The 11,909-nt window shown below is 45.1% G+C and overlaps 1 protein-coding gene across 7 annotated transcripts in view; it reads right to left on the reverse strand.

Annotated features, from left to right (window-relative positions):
• Positions 1–11,150, reverse strand: part of SNRK (SNF related kinase) — a 67,616-nt gene extending 56,466 nt beyond the window's left edge. For 4 of the 7 annotated variants that reach the window (XM_064274714.1, XM_064274708.1, XM_064274710.1 and 1 more), the window contains exons 1-2: positions 11,030–11,141; positions 6,696–6,745 (exon numbers count right to left, since the gene is read on the reverse strand). The gene's annotated coding sequence lies outside the window, so the exon portion shown is untranslated. Of the gene's footprint in view, positions 1–6,695; positions 6,746–11,029 lie in introns of all 7 variants that reach the window. The other 3 variants (XM_064274715.1, XM_064274709.1, XM_064274713.1) reach the window with 1 other exon arrangement.
• Between the last annotated feature and the right edge of the window lie 759 nt (positions 11,151–11,909).

The raw sequence follows: 11,909 nt of genomic DNA on the forward strand, positions 1-11,909 counted from the left end.
TGGGCTGCCAACACAGAAGACTGCCCTGAAGTGCTGGTTTCGGTGGTCTTTATTCCCTCTGAGTAAAGCGCACTTTTAACCCAGGATATACCAAGAAGCCCAAATGTATTCAGAGTCCAGGTGAATCATTAACTGAGGCAGAGTGGTAATATTATTTGTAGAGAGATAGGGGTTAACATCTGAGCCCCAAAACTTGGACCAGCAACGCAGCTAATAAGCTCAAATTCCCCAAAAAGACCTGTTTCTCGTTTAAAGTGATGAAAAATGCTCAGCTTGTCACCATTTCCACCTAAGGCAAAGTGAGACTTAAAAATTAGTATGGTAACGATCCTGGCATGAAGTGCACACATAATAAATAATGACTTAAACAAAAGCTGGTGTGTAGAAATGACTCCAAAATAACTGAAGCCAACCCACAATTACTCACTCTTGCCAGGAAAACAAAATTTAAGTTGGACATTATGGAAAATTTAAAAACTTAACCTAAATCTCCTCTCCTTCTAAGTTTTTATTAACACCGTAAAAAACTCACTTTAACTCCCTGTCACCTTCTTTTTTCCCTACTGATATTGCAAAGAAGATGGTCATTCAAAGATGCTCAAAAAAGAATGCTGGAACAGAAAAAATAAACTAATCCATAAACAAAAATTTTGGCACCTGACATTTAATCCATTTGGAGTTAAGAGACAGGATCACTGGGGATGGCCTTACACTGGTGAGATTGCAAACTATCTTTCTGAAAAGCAGTTTGGCACTATGTATACCAAGAGCTTTCAAATAATTAATATTCTTAATAATATCACAACTAAATTTGTATCTTGAAGAAATGAAGATGTAGACAAATATCTACATTCAACAAAGCACAGTGATAATTATACATGCAAAAAACCCAGAAATACCACACAGGTCAACAGTAAGGAAGAAGTTAAATCACATCCACGTTAACACTAGGCTCCTGTATTTGGAGGCTATTTAATCTCATGGGAAAATTCTCACAATACAAAGTAAAAAAATTCAAATACAAAATTTCATAGTGTATGATCCCAATTTTTAAACAAGCGTATAATTTCTGTGCATACATAGAAGACACACCAATATGATAAACTAGTAAGATCACAGACTGTTTTTCTTTTTATGCTTTTCTGTTCTTTTCAAATTTTGGCAGTGAGTATGCACTGCTTTTATAAAACAGGAAAGGCAGAGGCTATTAAAATTTTGACTTTCTGTATATAATTATGCAATTTACTTTTCCAATGAGAAATCTAAGGAATAAACCATTTTCCCTGAAAAACCCTGGTGCAAACCCTGGTGCTACGGCTGCTAACCAGAGTCAGCAGTTCGAATCCGCCAGGTGCTCCTTGGAAACTCTGTGGAGGCAGTTTTACTCTGTCCTATAGGGTCGCTATGAGTTGGAATCAACTTGATGGCACTGGGTGTGGTTTTTGTTTTTTTTGTTACAGCCTGTTAATGTAATTTTAATAAATAAGAATACTCAATGAAATATTTTGCTTCTTTCCCCTATGCAAGAAGGTATGCAATTTCTTCAGCCTGAAGAGGAAACAGAAGCTCTGAGCCTATTTTCATTAACATATATTTGAGCCCTAATTGTCTCAAGCATAGCACAGTCCCTGTCCTCTAGAACCTTACAAATGAGTTAACAGGGTCTACAGATAAAAAAAAAAAAAACAGATAAAAGAGAGAAATAATTATGCAAGTTAGCGGAGGTGAGGTACGTCAGAGGAAGAGTATTGCTACATGCTATAAAGTCAACTCTGACTCAGTAATCCTATAGGACAGAGCAGGACTGCCCCACAGGGACTCATATGCTTTAACCTTTAGGGGAGCAGGTCGCCAGGTCTCTTCTCCCACAGAGCGGCTGGTGGGTACAAACTGCAGACCTTTCGGTTAACAGCCCAGTACATAACCACTGTCCCATCAGGGAGCTTCCAAAGGAAGAGTACAGGACACTAAAGAAGGGTAGGATCACCAAGGACAGGAACAGCCTACAGACCACCCTTCCACTGGAAGCAGTGGAACATCATTCCCGAGGAAAGGGTAAACGAAGGCAGGCCGGCTGGCTTAGGAAAGGAGACTACCAGTTTGGGTGAAGTTATGACGCGGTAAGGTAAGGAAAGAGCTGCTTCTGAAGACTCTCTAATGCTTCGTGAACTCTTTCCTTCTCAAAATTAAAACCTGAAATACTAAATAATTCACCACATGCCTCTCTTTGAGTTATACTTAAGTTTAATTAAAATATCATTAAAGGGTTGAAAATGGCCCAGGAGAAGCCCATTTTCTTCTCATCACAGAGCTGATGGGAAGCCTCAACTAAAGACAACAATCCTTTAGGTATTAATATGAAAGCAACATAGAAATAAGGCCATTAGAGAATTTGAATCCATTTAAAAAGCTGACTGCACACTTCAGAGTTCCATAAAACACCAATTTTGGTTTTGACTTACTGAATCTGCCTCATTGGTCATATATATACACACACACACACACACACACACACACACACACATTCTTTCCTAAAAAATCTACTACAGAAATGAGTCTTTACACCAAAATCACAGTTGACTTTTCTTCTTTCAATTTTTAAAAACTTCTTTGACTGCCACAATTGCCCATTTTAGAATTCTAGCTTTGTTTTAACGCATGTCTCAAACAAGGAAAAAGAATGTAATTACTGGGAATCTACGTACACACTAGGCTACATTCGTCATATCATTTAATTCCTTACAACCAGCAATATAATAGAGGCATCATATCCATATACTGATGAGAAAGCAGGGCCCAAGAGGTTAAAGACTTACTTTGCTCCAATCTACATTCAGGTAAGAGCTGCCTGGGTTGGTCTCCAAGTCCAACTGACTTCTTGGCCCTGCATTTCTTCCTGAAACAATACAATGCCTCCTTTCACCTACTCCTTTCTAATTCCCAAGGAAACAACTGCACTAAAATACATCTGCCTTGACATTTCGGTGTTCCTCCAATTCTGATAAGCCATGCAAGGTACTTGCCCCAGCAATCAGTTAAATGGAGGAAACTCCCTAGTGCTACTAAAGACTCACCTTATACACACTATTAACAAATAATTCCATTACAAACTTTTTTGAAATATGTTGAGAAATGAGGTTACAGCCAAACAACCATTCAAAAGACAGACCGGTAGAACGGATGGTCATGTAAAAATGGAACGGCAGCTTGAAAACAACTTCACCTTAAAGTAGGCACACAATTTTGTGATGCCAAGGGCCCTCCCCTATGGCACAGAACAGTCAACGCCAAGTAAGTAATTCAGGTAAAATTTTAACAGGATCTATTTTCTCCTTAAAAACTATACCCTCCCCAAAACTTCAATTTTGATGTGTTTTGCAAATTACATCCTCTCCATATGTTTCTGAAAGGCATTTTCCTCCACAAGATGATTAGCAAATACTCATAAAACTGAAGAGTGAAGGGCAAAATACAGCTCTGGATCATACAGAGGATATTCTCATCCCAAGTGTCTTTAGTACACTCATAATACTTTGTCAATAAAAAGGTAGGTAACCCTTAATCTGCAGAAAATGAGGTAAAACAGGACGCTAAACTTTACCATAAACTTCAATCGCTATGCTTTAGTCCACTGCTAAATAAAAAAGGCTGTTCAATATTACGGCTATTTTAAAAGGAAATTCATGAATACAGTACATTCTAGCTTCATCAGTTGTCCATAAATATTTGTAACAAATCCTTTGTTCTAAATCTAAAACGAACTTTATCTAAATAAGCCATATTATAAAGGTAAAAGTTCCATCAAAATATCTAAAATATAATCCTTCTAACCAGAAGAACCAACATGGCTGAATATTAAACCAAGTTCAATACCAAAAACAACCTGCTACCGTCAAGTCGATTCCAACTCAGGGCAACCCTATAGGACAGACAACTGCCCCATAGGGTTTCTAAGGAGCAGCTGGTGGATTTAAACTGCCAGTCTTTTTGGTTAGTAGGCAAGCTCTTAATCACTGCACCACCAGGGCTCCAAGTTTAATGTACTTCAAGTATTTTTTCCTAGCTACATGGATCACAACAGTCCCATCTGCAACCTGTGATGGGGATGGCATATGACCAGGCAGCGTTTCATTCAGTTGTGCATGGGGTAGCCATGAGTCAGGGGCTGACTCAACAGCGGCTAACAACATGCAACATAAAGTAAAAGCCAATATCATAACCACAGGGGTGTGTGTGTATGTGTGAACGCATATGGGAAGAGAGAATATTAGAGAAGGAACTGGGGCAAGAGTCCTAAAATTCAGCAAAGTATCACACAGTCAACTTTTCTTATTATCTTCACCATGGAGGGATGCTTTAAAAATAATCAAAATTTATTTATTCAGCAAATATGCAGAGCAGCATCTTAGTGCAGTGGAAAGACTACCACAGGATTTAGCAGTGGACAAGTTACACAAATTCTACCTATAAAACAAAGATAATCACCGCCCTGTAGAGTTATTATGGAAGCTAAATGGGATAATACATGTTAACAGGTTGGAAGTGGGACCAACATCACCTGAAGATTTTTTTTCCCACTTTTCAAAACTGGCCTCCCCCAAGAGATTTTGATACATGAGAGGGGTTCCCCATCTTATTTTGATATCAATACCCTCATCCCCAAATGGTCCAACAAACTGGTCCCTAAAAGCCTCTACCAGACATACAACGAAGGTCCCTGCCTCAAGTTGTTTACAGTTTCTTACAGGGATAGGCAGGTGGGCACAAAGAGATGTTCCTTCCCCTAAATCTGCCTTGGAGAGTTCAAGGGAGGCATCCCAGAGAAATTCACTTTTTTGTGTTATGACTTGAAATTAATGATGGCGGGACGATGCTTTCCAGGAAGGAGTCCTGAGAAAGTTCAGTGTGACTGGGCCAATAATACAAGAGCGTGTAGCAGACAAGGTCAGACAGGTAGGCAACGACCACATATCCACAAAAAAAAAAAAAAAACCCATTGCTGTCGAGTCTATTCCGACTCATAGCGACCCGATAGGACAGAGTAGAACTGCCCCATAGAGTTTCCAAGGAGCAAGTGCCTGGTGGATTTGAACTGCTGACCTTCTGGTTCGCAGTCGTAGCGCTTAACCACTACGCCACCAGGGTTTCCCCACATACCCACAGAGCCTTGTATTTCATGCAAACGAGTTTATATTCCTCAGATTGGGGTATCCGTGCTTTAGGAATCAGCTTAAAGGTCACCATCCTGGCATCCCCTCACCCTCCCCACACTCCTGACACACCAGCCTCCGTATCCACTCTCACGGCACCATGTCCTCTTCCAGTATGGCCTTTATCACAATTGTGGTTGCATATTATTTGTGTGATCATGTGATTAATAATCTGTGCCCCCCCCCACCCCCCCAGACTAAATAAGTACTGTATAAGGCCATGTCCAGCTGTATTCACCTCGTAGCCCAGGGCCAACTGAGTACAGCATCTGCTCAAAATACACAGACACATTTTATTAAATAAAGAAATGAAGGCAGGCATTAAGAAGACAAAGAATCCTGAGCAGGGGAGCAGCAATCAGAGATGACAGTTAAATCACTCTGGTAGCAAAGTAAAGGTCAGGCTGGAAGGGCAAGACCAGAAGCTGGGAGACAGGTGAAGAGACTACTGAAAACAACTTCAGGTAAAATGATTATTTAAAGACTTAAAAATGAGGTGCAGGATAAGGGTGACAGCTGAACAACATGGCGAACATAATTAACGAGAAGACTGCTGAAATGGCAAATGTTTTCTTTGATGTGTATATACATGCGTGTGTATAAAAAGTAGTATCACAATTTTTAAAAACCTGAATTAAAAAAAAAAATGAAGAGGGCAGTGGTGACGAGGATGTAACTGAGGAGATACGTTCTGCAAGCAGAATCGAAGAACTTTAATGCAGAGGAAGCAGGGCAAAGGGAAACCTAGGGTGACTCTAGATAGGTGGTGGGGCCATTCACTCAGACCAGGAACACAGGACAGGAACAAACACCTCCTGAGCATCTACTATGTGCCAGTATATATGGGAAGATTTGCTTCCACTTCTACAATTCTATCACTGAAAAGTACTTTAAATCCAACCCAGCTGTATTAAAATATGTATGGTTTCTATTAATAGGCTGATGAATCTACAAACTATAGATTTTTAAAGTTTCTTTATCAAGGCACTTCTTGGGAACACTGACTGTGCGCCATGTATTACTCTGAACTGGGGATATAGAGACCGAAGACATAGTCCCTGCCTTCAATGAGGTGACATTCTTTTGAGTGTGAGAAAGATAACTGCATGTCAACAACTGAGAAACTGAGGCCCAGTGGTCTGTGATCTTACCAGTTACAGGTCCTGCTGCCCACGCGTCTGGAGTGCTGACTTGATAACCTACCTTAAATGATCCAGGTAAATACGTTGGTGAGGTGGCATGTGTTTAGATATACAGACAGATCCAACCTAGGGTCACCATGAGTCAGAACTGACTTGACAGCAACGGGTTTGGTATTTGCTTTGGGTAGAGATGCTCCAGAACTTAAAACATCACATGGGACTGGCAGACGGTGCCCTCCAACTTTGAAGTAACTGCTGAGTAGCCACATAGCAACAGGCTGAGTGGCACAACACGACAAGTAAGGAGGGGAAAAGAGGCCTGATTTTTCATTGAAGAGCCTACCTGAGCAGAGGCCAGATGCTGGAGGTGCCAAAGCAGAATCTCGGAAGGCTCTGGAAGTGACAGCAGAGAATAAATGTTCAGGGAGGGCAGAGAAGGAATCCCCTTTAGACAGGGTCCTCCCCTTAAGGCAAGAAATGGTTTCCCACGGACACAGGGCCACAACCAGAAGGAGACGTGCAGAAAAGCAGACGACGAGGAAATGACCCACAGCGTGAATAACGCAGCTCCGGACCATCCACAGCAACAACACAGTCCCGGTGCCCATACACACACACAAAACCAAACCCACTGCCGCCGGGTCGATTCCGAATCATAGCGACCCTACAGAACAGAGTAGAACTGCCCCACAGGGTCTCCAAGGAGTTCCTGCCAGATTCGAACTGCTGATCTTTTGGTTAGCAGCCACAGCAATTAACCACTACGCCACCAGGGTTTCCTCCAGTGCCCACAGTCACTCAAAGTGCCATTAAGCCCAGGCAATTTTATACCAGCTCTTCCCAACGAAAAATACCCAAAACCCTTCCTCTCCCACCCCCTTAAGCTACTACCCCCACTTCTCCCCCTTCCTTTTTAAACTCTTTGAAAAACAGCAGCGGCACTGTCTCTCCCTCAAGTCCCTTTCACCCACTTGGATCTAAGTTCTTTCCCCACCACTTGGCCTTATCTTCAGATCCTTCCTGAACGCTCTGAGCCCTTTCCCCTTTTCTCAGCCTGGGAACTCCACCAGTCCTTCAAGCCAGCTCATCTACTACCACCTCTGTCAACCATTCCCAAATCAGGTTATTCATTGCCCCCATCTCTGTGTCTCTCCTCCGGGATTTGCCTATGCCTCACCACAGCACTCATCTGATCACACTGTTACTGTTCACCCAGGTTATCTACCAATAAACTCCCCCCCTCCCACACACACACACACAATGGCCCATAAGCTCCTTAAGGCAGAGCTGGTTTTTATTCACTTTTCTATTACTACTACCCTCTAACCCAAAAAAAAACCATTGCTGTAGAGTGGGTTCCGACTCATAACAACCCTAGAGGACAGAGTAGAACTGCCCCATAGTGTTTCCAAAGCTGTAATCTCCATGGAAGCAGCGAGGAGCTGGTGGGTTTGAACCACTGATCTTTTGGTTAGCAGCCGAGCTTTTAACCACTGCACCACCAGGGCTCTTTACCCTCTAACCCAAGCCAGAAGCCAAACCCACTGCCCTCTAGTAGATTACAACAGGGTTTCCAAGGCTGTAAATCTTTATGGAAGCAGGATGTCACGTCTTTATCCCTCAGAGGGGCCAGTGAGTTCAAACCTCTGACCATTCGGTTAGAGCCGAGTGCTTTAACTACCGTGCTACCAGGGCTCCCTCTCTAACTCCCAAACCCTACAGGACAGAGTAGGACTGCCTCATAGGGTTTCCAAGGCTGTAATCTTTACAGAAGCAGACTGCCACATCTTTCTCTGGCAGAGTAGCTGGTGGGCTCGAAGCACTGACCTTTCAGTTACCAGCTGAGTGCTTAACTACCGGTGCCATCAAGGCTCCTCCTTCTAACCCAGGGCCCCAAAAACAGACACACAAAGGTTCCATGAATAAAAAATCAAAGGTTACATTTGTCTTTAAAACTTCTACGATCTATGCAACTTTTCCACCTAAACTGCGCTAAGACTTTACCTACACATACACGCACACCAAAAAGTACCTAAATTCTGAATAACAGTTTTTCAACAAAAGCATCTTGGCTAAAACCTCTGTCTTTTAGTTGATAAGCAAACAGCGGGGAGGCAGTTAAACCAAGGCTTTACAGTTTCTCAGTTATGTTTTTAATTCCTAAAATTCTGGCCACATGTTAAGTTTGCTTGCACCCTTTTCTTTCTGGGCAATACAACAAGCTCTTAGGTTCAGACAAGCTGCTACAGGGAGGAAATCATGCCTTATTTATACCAGGGCTTAGAGCCATGGCTGCTCAATATCTCCAAAAATAAACAACTTTTTTCTATTTAGTTTCACTTTCTATATGAGGGAAACACCCATAGTATTTCCTGTGACTACTAAAAATATGAAAGCCCTTCAATTTTAATAAAAGCCAAAACATTAAACTCGTTGCCGTTCAGTCGATTTCGACTCATAGTGACCGTATAGGACAGAGTAGAGCTGCCCCATAGGGCTTCCAAGGAACGGCCGGTGGATTCAAACTGCCGACCTTTTGGTTAGCAGCTGAGCTCTTAACCGCTGGGCCACCAGGGCTCTAATTTTAATAAAACCAAAACCAAACTCGTTGCCAGCGAGTTAATTTCAACTCATAGCGACCCTATAGGACAGAACAGAACTGCCTCATAGGGTTTCCAAGGCTGTACTCTTTACAGAAGCAGACTGACATCTTCCTCTGGCAGAGCGGCTGGTGGGTTCGAACCACCAACCTTCCCATGTATAGCCAAGCCCTTAACCACTGACCCACCATGGCTCCTCTCAATTTTATTAAGTACATTTAATAAGCCTTCCTTTTAGGATTATGAGACTAAATTTGAACCATAAAGGCCCCATGTATATTTCTGATTGAGAAAAATAAAAACAACTCCTGACTTCCAGTGTGTTTTAAACTAATGGATCTTACTGCAATAATAATGAGAAAAATTTACCCAGAATCACAAAGAATTAATAGAGTTAGCGTAATTTTTGTATACAAACACAACCATAAAAACTGATTATGCAGAATTTTAAAAGATAGAAAGGTGGCACTCAAAGCCAAAGGCTGAAAGAGTCCATGTCCAGAAAGCCTTGAAGATAAGAGTATTTAAGAAAACAAGCATTGTGAACCTGACTGCCAATTCCTACACGGCTTCATGTGACCTTGGGAATGTCATGTAATTTCTCTCATTTCTAGTTCTGCAAAATGGGAATGCCACCTCTTTTCCTCACAGGGACAATTATACAGACATTTGGATAAAACAGTCAATTTTTTGTTTTTTGTTTTGTTTTGTTTTAAAGAAGATAGTCTGATTAGTGATTGTCAATCATCACTTGTACAGTATATTCCTCTTCAGGAATCCAATTCCCAGAGAAATATTTAAGCAGACGCTGAAGACAGATTTCCTTAAGGGAATGATTTTATAAATCTGGGAAGCAATGTATCAAGATTGTAAATTAACAAATTGATTACATAAGCCCTGACAATCCCCAGGCTTTAAAGTACATCCTGATAAATTACAGACAACCGTCTCATTGCGGACACAGCTTCACAAGCCCATACAAGAATCCCAAACGGAGGCATTCAATGTTTGACAGAAATTTGGTGCAAATTCACCAGGATGCCCAACATTTGCAGCTCCATTGCTTGCAAGCCTTTAAACTTCATAAAATGCGAAACCCGTTAAAGTCAGCTTTTGAGAATACACTCAATTAAAAGAAAGGGGGGAAAAAAAGTAATTTGACAGTTTGAAAAGTCCTGTATCTTCGGAAGTCTACAGATTCAAGAAGTCTACGGCTAAATTTCCCACAAATCCCCAACTGGAACCGAACTCCCTCTGAAGCTACTGGGTTGTATTTGATCCAACTGTTAGGAATAGCAGAGGTCCAGAACACCCAGGACGAAAGCCTGCCACTTTCCTGGATCCCAAGTCCAAGTAAAAGGCAGGAAGGTCTTTGTAAAATGGTCCAGAAAGAAATCAACAGGCGATGACTACAAAAAGGAACGGAGGTTTCCCAAAATCAAAAAAAAATCCTAGCTCTCCCTCGGGGACGGTACTGCTCCTCCTTCCTACCCCGTTGCCCTTTCCCTACCGACAACAACATCCCCGATCTATTGTAAGGCTGCATTTTATCGAGGAACCCCCTGGCTGCGGCCAGATCTTCAGATTCCTTTGAAAAAGGAAAACAAATTGAGAGGACAGAACACACCCTGCTGAGGGAACCTGAGCGCGGGGAGCCGGACAGGGCGCCGCGGCCCCGCGGGCGCCGCACTCGGCCCGCTCCGGGGCGGGGCGCGGGGATGCGGGCGCCTCCCGAGGTGCCGCAATCCCGCCGCGGCCGCAAGGGCAGGGCCTCCGGGCACCCGCGGCCGGCCGCCGCAGTGACGGCTCCCGCCCGGGCCCCGCCGCCGCCCAGCCGCCAGGCCGCGCCACCGCCGCGCAGGGTCGGGGCCGCCGCAGCCCGGGCCCCGGGTCCTCCCGGGCCGCGCGCTGAGGCCGGCTCCGGGCGCGGGGAGCGCGCAACTTACTTTCCGCCCGCGGCGGCCGCCCGGCCCGCGCTCCCAGCCCGGGAGCCGCGGGGACTGCCGAGGCGCCGAGGCCGGCCCCGCGCCCCCGCCCACGGCCGCCGCGCCCCGCCGCGCTCAGCGCCGGCCCCTACCTCAGCCAGCAGACGGCCGTCGGTCCGCAGCGGCCGCGGCGCTGAAGACTCCCTCCCAGCCGCCCGGTGCCCGCAGCCAGCGCTAATCATAATACCGAGCGGGCGGCCGGCCGCGGTGGGGGTGAGGGCCGAGCTGCGCCTGCGCGGGCGGCGCGTCACTGTGACGCGAGCGACGGGGCGGGGCCGAGGGCGGGGCGGGGCCGAGGGCGGGGCGGGGCGGTGCGCACCTGCGGGCCCCGGGGCGCGGGCTGCTGGAGGGCGTGCTGGCAGGGACCCGACCGGAGCGGATCTGGACTGCGGCTGGCGGGAGGAAGCGGGCGAAGTGCCCGGGGAGGATGGGGGACTGTGGAGGAGGAAGCACCAGGGACACCGGACAATGGCCGGAAAAAGTAGCGCGAGCTGTCGGGGGAAATCGGAGCGAAGGAACCGCGCTCGCACTTGACTCTGCTTCTGAGGCGGGGGGCGGAGGGAGGCCAGAGAGCGGGGTTCACCCGATCTCCCGCCCAGGTCGAAGAAAGGCGGAAAAAATTTATACGCATATATGTGTGTGTGTGTGACTACGTCTCACATGCTTCGGACACGTTATCAGGAGGAATCAGTCGCTGGAGAAGGACATCATGCTTGGTGAAGTAGAGGGTCAGCGAAAAAGAGGAGGACCCTCAACGAGATGGATTGACACAGTGGCTGCTACAAGGGGCTCATGCATAGCAACAATTGTGAGGATGGCGCAGGACCGGGCGGTGTTTCGATCCCTTGTGTGTATGGTCGCTATGAGATGGAACCTATTCCGCAGCACCTAACAACAACATGTATGTGGGTGTGTGTATATGTATACATATGTAAAACCAAACCCGTTGCGGTCGAGTGGATTCCAACTCAT

This window comes from Loxodonta africana, chromosome 22 (genome assembly GCF_030014295.1).
Source record: "Loxodonta africana isolate mLoxAfr1 chromosome 22, mLoxAfr1.hap2, whole genome shotgun sequence".
NCBI lineage: Eukaryota > Metazoa > Chordata > Mammalia > Proboscidea > Elephantidae > Loxodonta > Loxodonta africana.